The 20,231-nt window shown below is 43.2% G+C and overlaps 1 protein-coding gene across 3 annotated transcripts in view; it reads left to right on the top strand.

Moving 5' to 3' along the window:
- The window catches only part of MAP3K21 (mitogen-activated protein kinase kinase kinase 21), a 62,924-nt gene that overhangs the window by 1,095 nt on the left and 41,598 nt on the right, over positions 1-20,231 (top strand). The gene's annotated exons all lie outside the window — the stretch shown is intronic.

Raw genomic sequence — 20,231 nt, 5'->3', positions numbered from 1 at the left:
TTGAATGAAGGGGCGAACAGGCAAAACTTTGACTTGTTCTTATTACACCTGTAATAAGATATGGTGATCTTAATTGGCTGGCTACAAGTTCCATTTGTGGCCACAGCACGTCTTTGGGCAATGATGTTGGTACAGCTGTACTCGCTACATTGCGTCAATGTATTTATATTGTTTTCTGGGACAATCTGGGAAGCTATCTTGTGGTACCCCAGTGAGGGATGACATCCTCTGTCCTATGGAGATGCATTGAGGGTGCCCTTTACGTAGGGTTAGAAAGGAGGACTGATTAACACTGTAAACTGACACCATTAGGGAATGTTATGTTGAAATAAAGTTTACAATTTACTTACTGGAAGACATGCTTACCAGAAGCTCCTATTAGCACAAGACTGATATGGTTGGTGAGTTGTCTTGGTTACCCCAAGCATGTAATGTGTGAACCAGACATATCACTAATTAGGTAAAAACTCTTAAAAATTAGCACAGAGTTTACATACCTAATTGAGAGACAGAGCAAAGTCCAATTTTCTGAGACACAAACACACAGAAAGAAAAACATTATTTCTCTGCCCTGTGGTTATAAAATACTTCACAATAAAACATTTTCCTAGTCTTTTCCCTCTTCCTTATTTTCGTTTTTAGTGAAAGATTTAATGGTGGTGACTGTGGTCAAATGATTCTTGTAACATCTACCATATGTTTGTGTTAATATGATTTAGTGCTGACACATGGTGTCAGATAATGGATTTGTAGATTCTAGTTCTTTTCAGAAATATAGTGAGCCGTAGGCAGATGAATTTCTTCTGCTTGGGATATAGAAAACCACATGAAGGAGTCAGAGGGTAGCTCAGTTTTCATGCCTCGGGAATCATTGATCTGTCTGCAAAGTTTCTGAAAATTACTGATACAGTATTTTAGATCCTTTTGCTTTGAGTGCTGGTCCCCTAAGAACTCGATTTAACCCAAAAGCACTTGTTGCCATTATGGGACATATTTGAACTAGTGACCTAATGGTGAGAAGCAGTGTTTTTGTGGTTAATGTTTTACATTTTGGGGGCTCTGTCTGGGCTAGACTTTTTCCTCCCTCTATTTCACAGTGGTAGTTTCATCAGTTAGCAGTGGGAATTTTCTTGTAGATGAGAGGTTGGAAACTACTGATACTTTTTACACTGTTTGGACTTGCTCTGAACAGAGTGATTAAAATGTCAGTGCCTGTTGGCATCTTGTCCATACTGTTCGTGTTACAACCAGTCGTGATAAATTCTAATTGTATTTAGTTTGGATTTAACATTATAAAAACCACTTAAGCTCTAAGTACGCTGACAAAAATGCTTTCTCTAGTAGGCTGTTCAGCATTTTGTATACACCCTATTCTACTCAAATAAAAATAGTCAGCTTATACAGGTTGCAGAATATCATTGTCATACCACATTTCATGAGTGAGCTGTTGCATCTTCAGTCCTGTGTATGATCTTAAGTTTTAGTCCTGTGCAGAGGGCATTGCAATAGATAAAACATTTTAAGGTGACAAAGGCATAACTTGATCACAAGAGCTACATCCGAAAGAGGTCGCAACATCCTGGCAAGAGGTGGTTGTTAAAAATGTCACTTGATTTTGGCCATTCTGTGATCTAACATTCTCTGAGTAGTTATGCTCTGTACTCCCCTAATGGGCTCATCGTTATGCTAAAGGGAGGAAGGTGATGGAAAAAATAGGTTACTGCAACTCTGTGCACTAGAATCCTTTTGACAAAAGAATCAGTTCCCACAACTAACTGTTGAGATTTTGCCAAAACAAAGCCAGTGAAGGGCAGCTTCATAATGTTTGCAGGCTGCTCAAAAGCAGCTTGGGCTTATGGTGTGACTAGGTGATTTAATAATACCTTCATGCACGTTCACCTTACCAGAAGGAGATGGTCTATCACTGAATTCAGTCTGCCAGTGCTAGGCCTGTACACAGATTGACAAGCATCATAGTGATGAAAGAAGTCTACAGGTTCCACCTCCCTCATCCAGCACCCTCAGGACCTGACTCCTCATGGATGAGGGAATTTGCTGGATGAAGGGAGGTCCCCTTCTCTTGCCACCCTGTCTACTGCTGGCTTCTCTTTTGTACAGACTCGCCTGCCCCCAATTCTAGCATTGATTACCTCCTGCCACGACCTCAGCCCCTGCTACACTGACCAGGCCACCTCAGCTGCCAGCCATGGTGATCACTCCAGCCCCAACCAGCCTGCCAGTCATTTATCAGGCTCTGCTGGTTCTGGTTCCAGATGTAGCCAAGGCTATGTAATGCTAACTCTCTGCCCTGACTGGGCTGCAGGCATGGCCCCCAAGGCTAGCAGTCAGCTCCGGTCCCACAGGTGCCCGGTGCAACTCCGGCCAGGCTGTCAGCACAGCCCCAGCTCCACATGCACCAGGTGCAGCTGCGGCCCCATGGTGGCTGGCTATGGCTGCTTGTGCTCTGACCAGGGACACAAGCCCCTCTGGCTCTCCTACTCAAGGCAGCCAGGCTCTCTGTACTAACCTCCTACGCCAGCATCTCTGGTCCAGTAACATCTGTGGTCCTGCCAGATGACGGATGTTGCCAGAGGAAAGTGTGCTGGTTTTGGGAGTTTCAACCTGTAGTTTTTCTCAGTTGGGGGGAAATTTAGTGTTGTACAGTCCAGGAGTTAGTTTAGGTGCTTATTTATTCCATTAATATATCCATATTGCTCTGAAACAAATTCATGAAATAGTTTACCTGAAACTGAAATGTCTGCCACTTGGATAGTCAGTTCAGTAACTGGTCCAACAATTCAAGGTTTGGCTTGTACTCTATTCAGATAAGAATTTTGGTGGGGAGGTTATTTATTGATTTGTGTGTGTGTGTGTTCACACTCATGCAGTTTTCTTCACCAGGAGCAGAAATTGGATCAAGACTCGCTGACCTCCTCCTTTCCTGAAGCAGGGTGTTAATAACTTCAAGAAATGCATTACACATGTGGAATATGTCCAAACATGTTATCCCTGCCTAAGTTGTCTAATGTAGTTCATGTCTTCTGGACAGTCCAGGATCTTGTATTAGTACAGTCTCTCAGCTGCCAAACTGCGACATGATGGAACAAAATCCTAGCTGTCTAGGGCAGCAACAGGGGGAGCGAAGAGGTTTTTGCAGCATTAGTATGAAGGCAAGCTAGCTTTGTGAAAAGTTCCTTGAACCAGAGTATGGATGTTAGAGTGAGTAATCTGGTAACTACCTGGCTACCCAAATTTCTGTTAGTTACTTGGTTAACCACCCTACCCCGCTGCTCTGTATTTAAAAGACTGAGCTGCTATGCAGGCTGGCAAGGCTTCTATCCCTCCTCCCCACTTCTGCCGCTCTGCATTTAAGGCAGAGCCATCAGATGGGCTGGCTCAGCTTTTGTCCCTGCCATTGGGATTGGGTTCTTCCCCGGTCCCTGCCACTCTGCATTTAAATTTTAAGTGCCTTTTAAATGCAGAGCGCAGTGATTGGAAGGAGGGACAGAAGCTGAGCCAGCTTGCATGCTGGTTTGTTTTTTTAAATACAGAGAAGCAGCAGGGGAAACTGCCTGATCCTGACACAAGTAGGGACAGAGGTTGAGCCAGCCACTCACTGTTCCCTTGAAGTGGGGGATGGGGGCCATGAATAATCGGTAGCACTGGTAAGCAGATGCTTACTGGTTAGTCATGTAACCGGATACTCTTACATCCTTAAACTGGAGCCCACAGGAAGGGAAGACGGTGGCATGCACTTTATCTCCAGATGAGAGAGAATTGGGAGGTGTCAGGATCTGTCATTTGCCATCACTGTAAAGAAAGAAAAAGCTTTTCCTAGTGGTGTGGGGAGGAATTAAGGAGGCAAGTGTACACTGGGATGCAAGGGAGGGACCTCAGGGCAATGAATTCTGTAAGTTAATTACACATGGTTTCTTCTTACCTGTTCTTAGTGTAGTGTCTGTCTTTTTCACTTGTTCTCCGAGTTTTCTGAAGAGAACTTAGTTAGGACTTAACAGATTTAGCTGGTAGATGTCAGTACTATTTCATGCAGAAATACTTTGAGCCCTGTAAACTTCCAACACAGACCAATGTCTCCTGTTTGAGTCCATGTTTCATGCAACTTGTGAAGAAACAGAAGGACAGCACATTCAGGAGAAGCTGAGCTTCCAGAAGCATGAGCAAAGTGGTGGTGGGAGGGAGGGCTGGGGTAACTCTCTGCTTTTAGCTGGCCTGGGGGGAGAGAGGAGAGGTGACAGGCATGCACAGGAGGGATGGGAAATCCTGGTTAATTGGTTACTGGTTAACCAAGTAAAGGGGTAGACAGCTAGTGAAGCCACTCCCTCCCTCTCTTCCTCCACCCCACCCCCCTCTGCTTGTGGCACAAGGAGGACCCAGGCTGCTTTGGCCCAGCTGCAGCTTCCCTGCCTCCAGCAGTGTCACAGGTTGGGGCACTCCAGTGAGGCTGGAGCAGCCGCAGTCCCTGGCGCACCATGGGCAGGGGCTCTGCAGCCTGGCCAGAGCAGCCCCTTCCTGCAGCAGGTGGTGCTGCTCCAGCCTAGTTAGGCTGGAGTAGTTTTCCCAGCCCTTCCACCCCCCAGCCCACCAGGCTGCATCAGACCCAGGGCTGCTACAGCCATGCTGGAGTGTGCCCTGATCTGTAGCTGCCCCACTGGGCTTGGAACAGCCCCCTGCCTGCACTGGTAAATTATTAGCATCCCTAATGCATAGCTGTGTACAGCCATAACCCCCTCTCTAACACTTGGAGGTGTTATCACAAAAGTCCAATTTTAAAAGACACAAGTTCCTTAATTTGTCACTTCCAGGCTTTCTAATGTGGATTCATTTAATAAAAAGCACAGCGTACTTCCAAGGTTGGTTGGTTTGGAGCGTTTTTGTTTTAGCATAAACTTCAGGTTCACTGTTTTTGCCAAGGAATAGACTTTAAATAGTCAGTACATAATGATAGTGGTAAATTCTTTTAATTACATATGTCCAACAATAGGGCTCCTGATTTTCTTCCTCTCCCCACCCCCCTCATCAAGTACCCATATAATGGCACCTGTTCTGGCCAATAAGAAAAGATTAAAACTAATTTGGAATTTCTAAGCCAAAAACTAGGAAGCTGTTAAAGCAATAAAGAATACTCTTTGTGGGGGGGCGAAGCCTTAGTTTGGTAGCAACCTAAATTCTCTGCCTTTCTATATGGGCAAACTGGAGTGCTCTGAAAACTATGAAAAACAGGATCTATGTAAGTGCAAAGTTGTAGTATTGCCCATCTTGTATCAGACTTTTCAGAATGTTGTCACCTGCCGTTCCCATAATCTTGTCCGTCTCTTATCTCTAAAAATATTTTCACCCCCACCATAGCAGATTTTGAACTAAAAATAGCCGTATAAGTGGAGTTTAAAAAAAACAAGTTGAGGAATGCTTTTTTCAAACTACTGTTCAAGCTACTTAGACAAAGTCTCAGGTGCTTACCTCTTTCCAAAACAAATTTTAAAGCCCCCAGTTAAGTGTTTCCAGAAAGTGTGTACTTTATATGAAAGAACTTAGTTCTTCATTTTCTAATGGTAGAACTGCTTACTCATAGAAACATAAAATTAGATGCAAATTTGGCTTTAACAGCAGAAATATTTTGTTGATGAGTCTCCCATCAGATTTGATGGATGACGTGTACTTATTGAGGGTCCTGAGATGAAACAAATATTTTAGCACACTTTTAAGCACAAATTAACTTGTGCTGCATAAGGATAGAAACACATTTAATATTTTATGTAAGAATTAAATGTCTGACTTCTTGATTGTTAGAAGCTTGTAACATTTGGGATTTCACCTAAATTGCCTCACTTGGCTTTCTTCCTCCACACTTTCCTATTCTTGAAACATTACCCCATGCGTGTAACTCAAAGTAAATACCAAAGTTACATTTCATAACTGTTTTAAAAATTGTTTTGTGCATTCAATCCCATGGAGTAAAACCCTGGGTAATACAGACTCACAAAAAAAGTATTTGAGTAAAATTATAAATAAACTTCCCCTCACCCCAGAAGTCTCTTTCCAAGTTTGATGATTCTGTGTTTTAGGATCATAGTTCTAGTTAAAATAGCCCCAGACATGCCAATGTTGGCAACATAATCATGCTTTGTTCTCTTCCATGCTCTGAAATCTGTTTTGACAGGTGTGCTTTTAACTCATGCCTGATAAGTTAACCCCTCCCCTCCTTGTCCCTCCATAAACTGCAGTGGTAACTATTTCACCATTGTGTTTCATTCCATCCCCCCATCCCCTTCAACTGATCTTGGAAATTTGAAAAGAAGCTTTGAATTTTCTTATATTCTTGATTTGTCATTAAAATCAAACTGCATCACCATTTTCTAGAGTCATCATCACAGTGATTAGTCAAGTATTTGTTGTGCATTAGAAAGGCCTATGTCAGGTTGGAATGAGAAGTCTAGTGTCTTTAAACTATCAGAGTATGGGATCTTTGTAGGTCTCAAATCTATATTAAAGTATGTATATACAGTACTTTGGGCCAGGACACAGAAAATCCATTCCTCAGGTTAGGTAGGATTGTTTTTCTGTGGGAGTGTCATTAAATTCTTCAGTGGCAACTCTAATGCTGCTTTCACTGTTAGGGGAGTTGAGCGCTGGACACTGCTGTCCTGAGCAGGAGACTCTGAAAGGGTAATAGGAAGTGGGCCTACTACCACTGGTCTTCCAATTGGTTGTAGCTTCCCTGTTCCACATTAGAGCGGGTCCAAAAAAAAAAATCATGAAAAATACATCCTTTTAGAGGGAGAACAAAATTTTTGACAAATGATTTAAATACTTCATTTACCTCTAGTCATTGGGCTGGTCCTTGGTTTTGTGTGGATTGATATCCAGTTCAGGAAGGAGACAACCTCTACATCCCCTTACTGTGAGGTTTGGTTTCTCCAGGACAAGAAACTGCTACTACTGTACTGCCAAAGGCTTGCATATTGCAAGAGTGGCCAGAAGTACTGATTCTCTGAGCCGTGTACGGTAATCTTTGGAAATTCAAGAGCTGCAAGACATGCACAACTTCCATCATGGGGTGGCGCCTGCCATAGTGCAGGTCTGCTACATCAGTGCTGCTGGGCTAAAGTAGACTCCTAGTCCTGCCACACTGCTGCAGGGCAAAAGCCCTGACCTCTGGTCTTGGAAGTGGAGAATAGGGATGGGGTATATGGGAGCTCTAGGAGCCACACTTTAACTATAAAAGACCCATGTGCATCTGACAAGCCATAGTTTGGCCATGCCTGATTTATTGGACAGCATACATTGATTTGTTTTGGAGGGGAATGCCTAGGACTAAAACTAGGGAGGCGGGAGGATATCCAGTGATTTCTTGAAATGAGAACTGTGGAAGTTTGTGTAGATTGCTCATGATCCATTGTGCTTAGGCTGGATTTGGGTACATCAAACCTTAGTTTTTTCTGGATTTGCTTTTTTAAGGATGGGACAGAGTTGCCAAAGGAAATTCTTGATTGGGTTCAAATAATAAGGCTTTCTAGAATGAATGCTTAGGTCGTCCTTTTTTTTTTAATACAAATTTAAGAAAATATAATCTTAGGAAGATGTGATTACCACCGTCAAAGGTAACATTTATGACCATTTTATATTTGAATCTTTCTGTATTATGAATTTTTTTCCCCCAAGATTGTTGGATCAAGGATGGAAGCTACATCAGGGTTCAACAACCTTGCGCTGGGGGGGGAGGGGCTGAAATTTGACCTCCTGACCTCTACATATGGTCTGAGTCAGTGATACTTTTCAAAGTCACTAACAGTCCTTCATTAATAAATAAACTAAGAGGCAGACCTTTACCATTCAGATAGTGGTTGATAGCATTAGCTGGTTTTTTGTTAATCCACGGGGTGGCATGGCTTTGAGCAAGCTCCTGGCTGCATGGGGAAGGGGGGTGGGACTTGCCTGCCACTCTTGGCACGCACACTGGGGTTGCTGACCCCTGGGCTAGATGAAAGCTGTATTTGAAAACAAAATAAGAAAAGTGACTGGTTTTATTTTATAAAAAATTTGGAAGGGGAATTCATGGGTAGGTGTATGTATATCTGAAATAATCCCAAGTGAATGTGCTCAGTTTTTCCAAGTGATGTCTCTTTCTCATGGTGTCTCCTGTCTGTATGATGAAAAACCACAGAAATCAGCACTTAGTACTCTAATATTTCTTTAAACAGGGAGTTGAAATAGAAACATACACTTGAATAATTCTTTAATTTTAAGAATTACAGAATGCTTTCTATTTAAGGTTCTTATAATGTTAATTTACCTAATTAGAACTTTTAATTCCTGCATTTAAATTGAGTATTTAAAATAGCAGTATTTCATCTAATTGGAGTGGGAGAGAGTTGGTGATGCAAGGTGCGCTCAAGCTCCAGTGTGTGCGCTTTGTGAATCTTTCATTTTCATTTCCCTTTCCCTTCCCCTTGACAAGAGATGTCAGATGGATTTTATTTTGCAGTTGGATGCATTGATGCATTTTTGCTTGTGACATGTTCCTTTTCTATACTGTTGCCTTTCTTTTATAGATTAGTAGTATATATGTCAGCTTTTACAATCAAGATCTTTTCATGACACTTGCGATAAAGTTCTGTCTCTGCAGTTGAGAACGCCTCTTTTCAGATCTCATTTTAGAATACATTTGCAATTGAGCCTAAAAAGTTGAACTTTTTCAAAGTAAACACTACTGAGTTCATGGTAAATTGGAGTAGGTTTGAGTCGTACAGTTACTGACAAATTTGCAAATAAAAAGAGATTTTAGGGTCTATACCAAGTTGATGTGGGGGGAATCCTGGAAAATGTGATTCTACTCTGGCTTGGAGGGTGGCAAATGTCTAGTCTGTGTCTTCTCATGGTTTTGTAGGATTAAAAAAATCTTCTAATTTTTAGGGAGAAGTGTAAGAAAGTTTGATCCAGAGCTTGAACGTAATTATATGCACAACGTACAAGGACAAAGTGAGGTCCTTGCCGCTCAGGGTGACCACCTTTCCTGTTCTAGCTGGGAATGTCCTTTTCTTTAGCTCCCTGGAAAGTGTCCCAACTTTAAAAAAAAACAAAACAAAACAAAAAAAACCTACCCAAAATTAATTGTCCCCTATGGTGCAAAGCAGGGACCTGAATTTTAAACAGTGCTTTAAGTAGAAGGCACTGTCTGTTTAAAGAGCTAGCTGGAGAGGCTGAAAGTGATGGGCGGGCTCTTTAAACAGAAGGTTTAAACACAGTTGCCTGCAGCCCTGTGGGGTAATAGGGGGGAATGGAGGAGAGGCTAGGGGGTCAGGCTGCCTGACTGCTGTGCACTCTGCTCATGCTGCCTGAGAGAGACATAGGAGGATGCTTTTCAGATATCTATCTATCTGAAAATACACATCTCATAGAACTGGAAGCAACCTTGGGAGGTCATTGAGTTCAGTCACCTGCTGTCATGGCAGGGCCAAGCACCATCCCAGACAGATTTTTTTTTAATCTATTTGCCCCAGCCCCCTAAATGACCTCTTCAAGGATTGAGCTCACAACTCTGGGGTTAGCAGGCCAATGCTCAAACCACTGAGCTATCCCTCCACCCCTCAAAATGCTGCTGGCTGGCAATAGGATTGGGATAGAGAGGGCAGGGCCCTATGGAGAGGAGTAGTACAACAACCAGGTGTGGAGGGAAGGAGGACAGCTTCTGGGGGTTTACACTTAGCTTGATACCCCCCAGGCAGCAGCAAACAGGCAAGTCTCTGGAGTGAAGAGCAGCTTGAACCCAGGCCAGGGCGAGATGGGGGAATCATGGGTTCAGAGGAGTTGCATGAAGGATGGGGGACAGGGCTAAGGAGGGCACAGAGACAGGAAGCAGGGGACAAGGAAGGTGAATCATGGAGGAGGACTTATAGGGCTGGATTAACTCTTCTGGAGGCCAGGGCTGTTAGATTTTGTGGGGCTCCCTAAGATCTGGAGTGAGAATATTGTTGTGAGTGAGTGAATATTGGAGTGAGAATGGGTTCAGAATATTGGGGGGGGGGGTGCTCCAGGCAGGTCCAGAAGGCTGGGTTGTGGGATGGAGGGTGCTCCAGCTAGAAGTTCATGCTCTGAGTTAGAGCCTGGGATGAAGGGTTTGAGGTGCAGCAGGCGAGAGCTCCAGGCTGGAGCCCAGGGGTTTGGAGTGTGGGAGGGGGCTCAGCCTGTCCCACTGATGGATGGGGGCAAAGGAGGTAAGTGCCCAGGACCCAAGGCAATTTAAAATGGCTTGAGAGCCCCAGACCCTTCTAAATTCCTTGGGCAGGTGGATGGGGGATGGATTACCTCACCCCCCACCTCCCTTTTTGTGAGGCTAACCCACAACCCTTTTCATTCTTTCTGCCTGTCCCTTCTCTGAAAGGCCAGAGCCACAGCCCTCTACTGTTCTGAAAAAGGTGAGGTGATGGGAGAAATCGAGTGGGGGTAGGGAGTTTGGCTGTCCCATTTGCATAGGTGTTTATGGTGTAGAAGGGAAATATTTTTTATTTTTTTAACAACATAATTCTTTTGGAGTTTTGTAACAATCTGAAAACTGATGGATAATTTAAAAAAATGCTGTGTTAATTTGCTGATTGATGTGTGGTAAATTAAAAGCTGGAAGAATTTCTCCACAGCTCCTGTTTATTTGTTTGACTTTTCAGTTAGAGCTGGATTTCCAGATAAGTGATTTCCGTCAAGTTTTAGCATGTGTTTGGGAAGGGGTGTTTGAACCATTAGGCTGCAGCCCTTATCTTAATCTGGCCTTGCCCTGGAAAATGAGGGAGCAAGCTAGGCCAGGACTTCAGAGCAGGGAAGAGAAAGGGTGGCCCACAGGCAATAGGTAGGAAAATTGGCCTAGTGTAGATTTCCTTTTCTTTTACACTGCTGCAAAAATATCAGATGGCTTACACTGTTCCAGAACCCAGCCCCAGGGCTCTTCTCCACTCTCAGCCTCTTGTCCTGACTCCTGTGCACACATTCAGCTCCGATTTCCTGCAACTCACTCATATACCTCAGCCCTCCCCCACATACCCCCAGGCCCCTGCTCAGGCTTCTGCACTTCTCTCTGACACACTGCCAGCCCTCACACTAGCAGCCCCGCTCTGGAGGACAGCAAGATGAGGACAAGACAGGCACTTTAATGCAATAACCGCTTAATTTTAGGTATGTGCTTTTAACTTACCTATTTTTGTTATAATAATGCAGTATGTAGTTTAAATGGGTGCTCAGTCAACTTAACATTACGCTGTTTGTACTACATAGTTGTCATGGATTGCTCTTGCACTCGCTTAATTCCAAGCAATTTAACCAGAAGTCCTGTGTTTCACATAGGTCACCCTATTGCCCCCTAATTTCAGTTAAAGTAATAGTTGAAGAATGGGACAAGAGACATAAAAAGAAGCTTGCAGAGAAGTGGCAAGTGTGTCAACAATAGTTCAAGTTCCTAGTAAAGGCAGGTAAAGCCATTACTTACCTGGCAGTATTTACTGTAGTTTCAAACTATGCATTGTAATAATGGGTGTAATGGAGGCATATCCATCCATATACGCAAACCGCATGCTGCTGTTGTGTGACTTTTTTTGAGAAGTAGGCATGCCACACATTAACAAGGTGACTACTAACTGGGTTCTGCAAAGAAGGGGTGTATGATAGCTGTCCGTTTCATAAGTAAAAATGCAAGATGAGCAACTCTGTTGCATGTTCATTTGGAGTTAACAGCAACTGAATCAGTGATAAGGAGTACTTACCATGAGGTGGTGTGATGTAGCCAACCTCCAAAGGTGATATGATTCAACATCTACTCAACCTGTGGTAGCATGAAGTATGGGATATATCTGGGCAGGCAAAATATGGCCCACAGAAGCCTCAGCCAGGCTCCCTCCCTGCTCCCATGCACCATTGAGAGTACCCAGCTGTTCTCAGACAAGTGTGTTTCTGAATGTTGTGAGCCTGTGAGGGGTCGAGGGGATTTGTGCACTGCTCCTGCCCCCAGCACAATCTTGCAGCTCCAGTTGGATGGTTTCCAGCCAATGGAAGCAGCCTGTTTGCAGGACAGGCAGCATGTGAAGTAACATCGCTACACCCCCAGCTCGCAGCACGTGTGTGGGCAGGGCCCTGGCTGAGGAACCTATTGAGCTGCTGGTACCCTAGCCCCTCCCTCCTACCTCTACTCCATGTAGTCTTCTGCATCCCTCATCCTTCACCTTTACCCCCTTTTCTGCACCCCAGTCTCTTACCCTTCCCTGTCACAACCCAAATCTTTGCCCCGGGTCACAGCCCTCTACCAGACTCTGCACCCACCCCCCTCCAGGTCAGAATCCTCTCCTGCACCCATACACTGCATCTCTTCCTGCACCCTCTCCCCTACCCCAGGTCCCAACCCCTTCCTTCACCCACACTTTCTCCTGTAGATACCACTCTGGCACTCCAGTCCATTTCCCCAAGCTCCCTTCTGCACTGAACATGCATTCCAGACCCCGCACCTCCTCCATTAATATCATGAAACAGTGTGACCTTTGACCACTTACCAAATTGTTGGAGTGCCCCTCCCTTCAAAAATTATTTCCCAGCCCTGGGATATATGGTATAATCACACATAACTTGCGCTCCTGTGGTTTAAAAAATCTGTGACTATCAGTGGCAGAAAATGTAATGGCACGTAGGCAGCTTCAGTAAGTTAATGAAGTTAATGGCTAAGTAAACCAGCTCGTATTTGCAAAATGCACAAGACTGAGCTATTTAGAGAAGTCCTAGATAAGGCAGTAGCACAGGCAGGAAAGAACACTCTATTAACTAAAGAAAACAGCTTGAGCGGCCTTGGTCCTCTGGTTTATTTCTACCAATAGCAAAAACATGATAAAAAAAAAAAAAAAAGGGCTCAGCTATTCCTGGAGAAGTTTTTGTAATCAAAGTAGCAAAGCAAGTTAAAGTACAGTTGGTGATTGTCCTCTGCAATTCTCAAATGTGTGACTGTATTTGGGATCTCTCCTTGATCAAAATTAGGAAAGAAGCTAACAATTTTATGGCTTAAACAGCTACAGACTGAAGATGACTAACTGAAATAATCACAAAAAGCAGTCAAGTAGCACTTTAAAGACTAGCAAAATAGTTTATTAGGTGAGCTTTCGTGGGACAGACCCACTTGGTCTGAAGAAGTGGGTCTGTCCCACGAAAGCTCACCTGATAAACTATTTTGCTAGTCTTTAAAGTGCTACTTGATTGCTTTTTGTTTTGATAGTGTATAGACTAGCACGGCTGACTCTCTGTTACTATGAAATAATCACAGTGTGCAATAGAACTTTTTCTAAAACTACTCCAGGTACGATCCGCAGAGCTCTTGACCTCTGTCAAACAACGGAGGAAAGCAATTGTTCCCTATTTATGCTAAAAAGGGATTTTAAAAGACCTACCTTCATTGTAGAAATACAATAAACTGTTCTTTTTATAACATTTAATGGAAAAGGATGCATTTAGACTGGGAGAAAATGAACGAGTGTATCCAGAACACTTAGAGCTCACTAGTGCGAACAGGACATCTTCTGGATAGGCTTCAAACTAAAATTTCACCCTGGCTTTCTTGTGGCATACAGCATATAGTGCTCTTTAAAACACTCCTGTGAAGGGAGAATGTGAAGAGCTGGGGATATCTTGGCTACAAGCTTTGAGCACTATGAATCAATCACTTGCAACCAGATTTGCTTCACTGTATATGTGGGTCTTGCCATTCATTTCATTGGAGCAGTATTTCACCCCATGTTTGTGTGCCTGCATCCTGCATTGCTATATTCTAGAGCTCCTTGTGCTTTTCCTCTCCACTTTCAAATAAACTTGATATAGGGCCACAATAGTGAGTGTATGGCTATATAGATTGTGTAGTTTAGGTTAGCCCTTTAATGATGTGTATTTCATTACATTGATATACTCTAGTTCACTTTCATTGTAAGCTGTTTTAGGCAGGGACCATTGCTTTGTTGTCAGCCTTAGGCCTAGTACAGTAGGTCCCTGTTCACTGTGCTGCTGCAGTTAGAAATCATAAATAATCATTAAAATACCCTGAACTTCCCCCAGTCTCTTTTAGTAGCCACTATGGAGCTCTCTCCTGGGTCAGGAACAGTAAGCGTTAGAAAAGAGGTTAATTGACATTCCGAAAGGACTTGTTTCTGATAAGGGACCATAAAGAAATGGGGAGAAAGCAACTGTTAGCTGGAAGTTTAGAGCTGTAGGGAGCGACCTTTAAAAGAGTACTGTACAGTAAACCCTCAAAATGCGTGATTTCGAGGTGCGCTTAACTTGCATTAACGCAAGTTAAGCGCAACTCAAAATCCTGCTCCCCCCAGCCCTGGCTCAAGCCCCCCCATGCGGCCCAAGTTCAATCCCCACGTGGCCTGGCTCACCACCCCTTGCACAGGTCCGGCTCACCACCCCTCACCCAGCCCCCTTTAACCACCCTTCTGTGCCCTGGTTCAGTGCCCCCACGGCTCCAGCTCTCATGCGCACCACCCTTCCCATATGTGTCTCCGGCTTGCTCTCCCATGACCCTCTGCAGCTCTTACCCACCCCATGCTTAACCCCCAGCCCACCACCAGGCTCAACCCTCACCAACTGCTCCCCCCCAACCCCAGGACTTAGCTTTCAAAAGTTGCTCCAGGTGCTCCTGCTGCTTCCCTGTGCGCAAAACATGCGTTCCACTGTGGGGGGGAGGAGGGGGAATGCCCTCTGACTTGTGCAAAATTCAGGTTATGTGAAGGTGCATGTCAACGCAACTCTCACATAACTCGAGGGACTACTGTATTTGGAGTAGACGAAAGCAGAGGGAAAACACACTGGTACTGAAGCCTGGCAGTGCCACAATGGTGTATATGCAACAAAGGGTCCTGTGGCACCTTATAGACTAACAGAAAAGTTTTGAGCATGAGCTTTCATGAGCACAGACTCACTTCATCAGATGCTGGTCTTAGAGTCTGTGCTCACGAAAGCTCATGCTCAAAACTTTTGTTAGTCTATAAAGTGCCACAGGACCCTTCATTGCTGTTACAGATCCAGACCAACACGGCTACCCCTCCGATACTTGACACAATGGTGTATATGTGACTAGTATGACAGGCCAGGATATCCGTGCACATAGTTCTATATGAGAGACTAAACTTTTGTCTCCTAGAAGCTCAGAATGATCACAGCCTGTAGCTGACAGAAGGTAGGTAATTGGGACAGAAAGATCCTAGGATCTTTAAGTAGTTACAGCTATGCTGCCAAGAGGATGAATACTGTACCACTGATTGATTTTAGCAGGTCTAGTATGGTAGAGGACCTGCCAAATTTACGTTAGATGAGGAGAGTAAGGGAAGTTAGTCTTCCCCCCCACCCTAGTAGCAGTAGGCATCCTTCAGTCTGCATAGACTATGGATCGCGCCCTTTATAGTTTCAATTGAGGACTTAATTTACGGCATCTACTGTGACTATGAAGACCCATGCGAGAGTGACAGTCCTTGCTGCATCTCTTCCAGATGTGGTGGGTGTCTGGCAAGTCCTTAGTGTGCTTTCTGTGCGCTTGCATCTCCTCTGCTAGCTGTCTGATCCTCATCTCGGCTTATGGGTATGAATATACAGAACTCAAGAAAGCATTATGCAAAACAGTTCATGTAACATCAATTTTACAGTTACCATCTGCTGAATCTGTATATCTATACTTTTGTGTACAGTAATCCTTTGAAATGCATGATATCATTACTGCAAGTTAAGCGCAACTCAAAATCCTGCTCCCCTGGCCTCTGCTCGCGTGCACCCGCAGCCCCAGCGCGCGCGCTCTCGCTTGCACGCACGCACGCCATGCGGTCCTGGCTCCCCTGTGCGGCCCTGGTGTGTTCACACACACATCCTGCACATCCACAGCACCTTCACACACCCTGCGTGGGCCCAGCTCAACTCCACTCCCCTGCCGTAACCCACTGTTAAGCCGTAACCCACCCCAGGCATAACCCCCCACCCTCCTCCTCCCACAGCCCCAACCCACCGCCTGGCTTAACCTTCCCCAACTGCCCCCTCCCCGCCAGCCCCAGGACTTACCTTTCAAAAGGAGCATCAAGTGCTCCTGCTGCTTTTCCAGCTGCAGAATGTATGTTGTGCTGGGGGAAAAAAGCTGCTCTCCTGACTTAAACAAAATTTGAGTTACGCACAGGTGCGTGGGAACATAGCTTCTGCATGACTCAAGGGACTACTGTATGTATCATTCTTACATGTGATGTTAAAAATATGAAGTGTAGATCCGATTATAAATCTTTGTGCTAACAACGGCTATGTCTTTCTTTTCAAACCAAAGATCTGTGAATAGTTGTTTGTCCTGTAAATCCAAACTGTGGTTGATACTACTAGAAAAGCAAGTGACCATATCACCTGGTACTGGAATCCTTCTTGAACCTAACATTTTTCCCTAGCAATAGGGAGTGCTGAACAAAGGGTTCCCACGCTGGGGAAAAGTTTTTATTTAAGCAATGGGAAATCATCAGTCCTTTGTTTTCAACTAGTCTTTGAAGCTGCCTGGCCCAGCCTATGAGGGTACTTGACAATGAAGAACTCTGAAAAGCTGTAAGACCAAGTCAGGAAAAGATCAAATCTGACTTGAAGCTCTTGACTTGAGATAAAAATAGCTGTTAAGGGTAAGAATTTGCATGTAACAGCTAGTTCTAATTCATTAAGAAAATTGTGTGTTTTTTTTTTTTGCTCATGTTAATTTAGTAACTTTGATCTGAGTGTTTGCGTTTGCAACCACTTAAATCTTTTATACTTAATAAAACTGCTTTTGTTTATTATCAAGCCCAGTGTATGTAATTGTTGAGGGGGGGGCAGGAAGCAATCCCTGTGCATATCTCCTTTACTGATATAGTGGGTGGACCTTATGAGCTTTCACTGTGTAAAATTTATACACAGAGTAGGATGGGTTTATTTGGGGTTTTGCTCCCTTTGGGGTTGGTTTCCTGTGTGCTGATCTCTAATAGCTGAGCTCTCCGAGAGCTGAGCTGCTTCAGCGTGTTGCTCTGCAGCGGGCTAGTAATCCCAGATCTGTGCTTTCTGTGGGGAAGGCCAGAGGATTTGGCCCAGAAGGACAGAGTGGTGGGGGAGCATCAGAGCACAGGAAAGCAGATGGCAGTGACATGATCAGCACATCACAGAGGAGAACTCCAAGGGAATTTCTGAGACTCGGCCTGTAGACCCTGCACGTTCTGCAGCCGGGGAAGCAGCAGGAGCACCTGGTGCTCCTTTCGAAAGTAGTTCAGCTTAAGTATGTTGACTCCAACTAAGTTATTTAATTAGCTTGAGCTCTGTATCTTAAATCAACTTTCCGTTGTAATGTAGAGGTAGTCTGAGGCAGCCGTCCTGTCCTAAGAAAGAAAAAAAAAAGATGTATGCAGTGTTTTTTTCAGTGAAGCTTCAGACTGGGAGATGCAAGCAGGTGAGAAAAGAAACTTGTGTCTGAGAGATTTGTCTATGTAGACTATAACTAAACATGTGGTATCTCTCTCCTTTATCAAGGATCAGGTTAGTTTGTAACCGTTTATTACTGTAATGCCTAGACAAGATAAGCTAGCAGTATTTTTTTAGATCCAACTTAATCAAGAGAAACTGTGTGTGTAGAGAAGGGAGTGTTTTGCCCCTTTTGAGGTTTTTTGGCAAAATAGCACAGATGAAAGTCTCTTCCATTAAAGAGTTGTGTGAGAAGGGCTGTGGTCTAGAAAAGAGACTAGAAATATTTCAGGGCAGTGGACAGGAACTTGGTTAAAAGGATGGAAAGTGAGACAACAGATGTTTTCACTTGTTTATTTCAAATATGGTCATATAGTCTCCCTTTTGTTGTTTAGCACAGGGAATATTTATTAGTAAATATTTTCAGGCTTTAGTTTCACATTAAGGGTAACATTTGAATTAAATTACATGTTAGGTTGCCATAATTTTCAGCAAGCAACATTTAAAACTGCTCCTGAATACTTACTCATAGGACTCTTGATCACTTGCCAGCACAGGCTGAACCTCTCAAGTCTTGAACGCTCTTGTCCAGCAAACTCCGTAATCCAGCATGATTTTAGTTAGTTGGACAACCGTTTATCATGGGTATGGCCAAGTTTCTTGTGTTCCCTGAAGTTTGTTTACAGTCATCAGTCCTGGTTCTCAGTGTTCTGTGCTTTGTTTAGCTCTAATTTACCTCTAAATGTCTTCTAAGAGCCCAGTAAGCAGTGGAAGAGTTGAAACTGTGCTAGAAAATATTGACCTCCCTGTCCTCTGGAAAATTCTCTTGTCCGGCACTGGTCAGGTCCCGAGAGTGCCAGACAAGAGAGGTTCAACTTGTACTGGAGAAGGGAACAGGATGCTGGAGGAGGGAGGGAGACAGATTTTTTTCTTCAAGCTCTCAATCTGACAAATGTATGCTTTTTTTTTTTTTAAAAAGAGAATTCTGTGTGTTTTGTTCCCGCTGAGATGTTTGTCTTTGGCGTGGGGGACGGGTGGGAGGGAAAAGGCAGAGGAGTATTGACAAGCTTTTCTTGGGCCAAGTGGAAGTAGTTTGTTTAGTGTTTGTTTTCAGTGTCCTGTACATTTTGAGTAATCTTTATCTTTTGGTATTTCTTATTTTAAAAATTGGATATTCAGGACAAGCATGTAAATTTTTTTATGATCCAGGCTGGTGCTTTTCTAATCTAATTATGGTAATTATATTGTTGGCAGTTGAAACTTTTTAAAATGTTGCATCTTTGGAGTTTACTCTGAAACAGTTTATGCTTAAATGTTAAGTAGGCCTGAGAGAGTACTAATGTAAACGATTTTTTTCCAACATAAGTTTGTATAACTTGTATAACAGTACTTCTAAATGTTGAGTAAATAGGTGGTAATTTGAAAATATTTTAAAGTCTGCCTTAATACCTGCTGCAAATAATTTTGTTTTATGAACATGTATTTTCTAAATAAGTATTGGAAAAATAAGTTGCTCAGGCTTGAGTGAGCAGGCTAACAAGGTTGTAAAGGCCAGTTCTGGAATGAAGGTCAGAAATCTTCAAAAGTCAAAGAGGAATGACTAACCCAGATTGCTAGGTTACCAGACTAGAATAATTTGGTCAGGCACCCAGGTTTATTAGTTAGGTTGGGCACTTTGCTTCCCAGGTGATTAGTGTGAATATCCACTAATATAACAAAGCAGCAGAAATGTAGCACCTTAAAGACTAACAAAATTATTTATTTGGCGATGAGCCACCAAATAAATCATTTTGTTAGTCTTTAAAGTGCTACATTTCTGATGCTTTGCTTTGTTGGAGTACAGACCAACACAGCTACCTCTCTGCTACTATCCAATAATATAGTTTTTCCTGTATTATGTACAGGACTATAGTTCTTCTTAACTATCAAAAGGGAACAGAAGTTTGAAGTGCGAGAAGCCATTTTTGTCTATTTGTAAAATAAATCTAATTATATTTCAATTATTTAAAATCAGCAAAATTGATTTATTTGTTTTTAAATTTTGGTCACACAGACAAGGAATTCTACTGAACTTGTATGAAAGGTAATTGAAAACAATAGGCTTTTCATTCAAATCTAAAAGCATAACACTCAATTATTTTTAACTTAGCTGTCTTAGTACTAATTTACTGAGATCTTACACTTAGTATATCCTCCAGAGGGTAGAAGCTTTATTGGAAGTGGCCTGTTTGCCTTGAGTATTGTCCCTCTTAAGTTTTAAGAAATCTGAAATATCAGTAACAAGTTTTTATTTTACTGCCCCAAACTGAGTTCAGTTAATACAAATGTAAGATCTGTTCAGATTATTGCTGAAACAAATCTCTCATAAAGCATGATAACTTTTCCTTTACAGACAGGGATACTGGAATAATTTTTATAGTATGGGTACCGAGAGCTAATGAACCCATCAACACAGTGTGCAGTGAAATGTACGTCAATTCAGGAGAGTGCAGCAGCATGCTAGTTCCGCAGCATCTGAGTTTGTTTTACTTGGTTACCTTGTTCCTTGTTTTACAGTTTACATTGCTAGAAAACACTTATCCAATAATTACAAATATCTGTAACTTAATCTTTGATCTGTGTGACATAAATGCTAAAATAACAGTTGCTGTAGGCTGGGGTTGTGGTAACTAGACATTGGATGACAATTGTGTTATGAGGAAGCTAATAAGAGGATATGATTCCATTGTGATAGTGATCTGGATCTCCCAGTATTG

This window comes from Carettochelys insculpta, chromosome 3 (genome assembly GCF_033958435.1).
Source record: "Carettochelys insculpta isolate YL-2023 chromosome 3, ASM3395843v1, whole genome shotgun sequence".
Classification (NCBI taxonomy): domain Eukaryota; kingdom Metazoa; phylum Chordata; order Testudines; family Carettochelyidae; genus Carettochelys; species Carettochelys insculpta.
Note: the sequence above shows the minus strand (reverse complement) of the source record. Positions and strands in the feature narration are given on the sequence as shown.